Source organism: Salmo trutta, chromosome 27 (assembly GCF_901001165.1).
Source record: "Salmo trutta chromosome 27, fSalTru1.1, whole genome shotgun sequence".
In the NCBI taxonomy this organism is placed as follows: Eukaryota; Metazoa; Chordata; class Actinopteri; order Salmoniformes; family Salmonidae; genus Salmo; species Salmo trutta.
In genome coordinates, this window is record NC_042983.1 from 31,918,505 (window position 1) to 31,921,311 (window position 2,807).

The window sequence follows — 2,807 nt, forward strand, 5'->3', positions numbered from 1 at the left end:
AACAATAAACAGCTGCCTCTGATTGGGAACCATACCAGGTCAACATAGACATACAACAACCTAGATAACCCACCCTAGTCACACCCTGACCTAACCAACATAGAGAATAAAAGGCTCTCTATGGTCAGGGCGTGACACGTAGAGACCCCAACTGATGTACAAAACAATAAAACTAGCTACTTTGGTTTACACACAAGCATCATGAAACCTCTAACGCAATACATTCATTTGACTTGGTGAAAATCTGTTTTTTGGATGTAACTTGCTGACCACTTTTCCCATGTGGTTTCTTCCTTTACAGACTCCATGACATTATGACCTCTTCTTTAATATTTGGTCACATGATTCATTTTGTGTCTGGTTTCCTAGAAACAAGAGGTGGCTGAACTAACCCTTTGGCTCAACTTACCACACAACACTCACACACACACACACACACACACACACACACACACACACACACACACACACACACACACACACACACACACACACACACACACACACACACACACACACACACACACACACATCCAGGCACACCACTGGAGTTCGTAACATGCACCTAGTAATATGGCTGACATTAATCTTTAAAGTGGATGGAGGGAAAATTGCATGGGCATGCTGCTGACCCAGTCCCCTTGGGATAGCTAACCCATTGGCCTGACAGAGTCTGAGACTTCACGACTAAGGCCTTCTTACCCTGGATTTGTTTTGCATGCAAAATCACTATTGCTCAAAGATGTGCACTAAGGGCAGAACAACGCAATGACATGTTTTTTTTTCAGCCTTAACCATCAATGCTCTTTCGAATTAAGAATGAATGGTGATGATTGGGTCCAAGATTAAAATAGTTAAAGTGAAATTGGATGGAGAATTGAATGCGAACTTATTTCAGAGAGAGACCTGTGGTAAACATGACAAATTTGACAAATTTCTAATTTTCCTGTATCAGCACCCATGGGTCCTGAAAGGCAAGCTCTTTTATGAGGTCCATATTTGTAGGATATGTGGGGTTTGATATGTCCTCCTGCCTCCCCTTGATGTTGCTGTTTCTCAAATATCAGCATCTTATTTACGGGTTCTTAGCAATGAGTTTTAATTCAAGTTTAATATCTTTATGCCAATGATATTACAGTAAGATCCCTATTTTTGGGAAACTTGTCATTAATGTTACGATATGACAAATTATGTATGAATCTACTCCTATAGCAAATAATGTTGCTATTTCAACACTTGCAAAAAGAGAAAATTAACCTTTGCATTTACAGTTCTTCCTACATGTTCTTCTTACATTTGGTTCACCTTCCCTTTCAGCTATTTTCCTGTATTTTCTTGAAAAAAATTCGAATTAAGTTTTAATGTCACGTGTAATCCGTTACATGTAAGGGATTACAAAAAAACAGTATCTATAATTGGTTATGTTACCAGCAAAAATATTGTAATCAGATTACAGACACTTTGGAAAAACTAGATGATTACTTAAAGGATTACTTTCAAATTCAGAAAGGATGTTTGTGAAAAAATCTTTGACACTTCTCTGTTTTCATAATGACATTCAAATCAGCATTGAAAAAAGGCGCAAGTTTAAATTTGTTCAACGTGAGCAAGTCTGACCACAAGTCAGAGACCACTATGATGACACATTTGATGGATCGTGGGAAAAGAGCAGGAATAGGCTTTTGTAGGCCACAATCCAAGCTATGTCTTCCAATGCCGACTCCCGTCGGCATCTAAAAATTATCCAATTTGAATAAATCAAAATAAAATAAAATTGTATTAGTCACATGTGCCGAATACAACAGGTGTAGACCTTACAGTGAAATGCTTACTTACAAGCCCCTAACCAACAATGCAGTTAAAAAAATACGAATAAGAAATAAAAGGAACAAGTATTGAAAGAGCAGCAGTAAAATAACAATAGCGAGACTATATACGGGGGGTACCGGTACAGAGTCAATATGCGGGGGCACCGGTTAGTCGAGGTAATTGAGGTAATATGTACATGTAGGTAGAGTTATTAAAGTGACTATGCATAGATAATAACAGAGAGTAGCAGCGGCGTAAAAGAGGGGGTGAGGGGGTGAGCAATGCAAATACTCTGGGTAGTGATTTGATTAGATGTAAGGATGACAGCAGTGGTGTAGTCTACGGCAATACGGATATCACTTATTATTGATATCTACATAGCGCATTTATGTGAATCACACTGCTGCTCTCTCATTTAGCTATTTGCGCCTTATGGATTGTGGTTGTTGTGGATGGCTGTTCACAAATCTAAATGTGTATTTGAACCTAATAATGGTTGAATTCAGGGAAGTTTAAGCTGCCTATCAATCATTGTTTTTGAAACCAGTGGACACCCAGTGAAAAAGGCACTCTTGCAACAGCTGCATAGTGTGGATCCCAGCCTATGGAATAAAAGTTGGGCTTTTATTGCTCAATCTAATTCACTAATTCATTGAGCATGTGTGCGTTAGGCCTATGGATGTATTTGCTTTTTCAGCGTATATATATGATTCTTGAAGAATATAACTTATAAATGCCTCATGAGCTTAGTTCAACTGTCACACTCCATGAGAACCTAAAATATAAACTTGTTTTTCTCCAATATTAGTAAACATTGTAAATGTAAACAAACACTCATAACATGGTTAAAAAAAGTATTTTGATGTCATGGATGGTCTGTCTATTACAGTTTTTTACAAATCACTTGGCACTAATTTCGGAACCTTGATGTCATTTTTCAAAACTCTAGACACAAAATTCACAACCAATGATCAAAATGCAAATTTTTCAAAACTAAC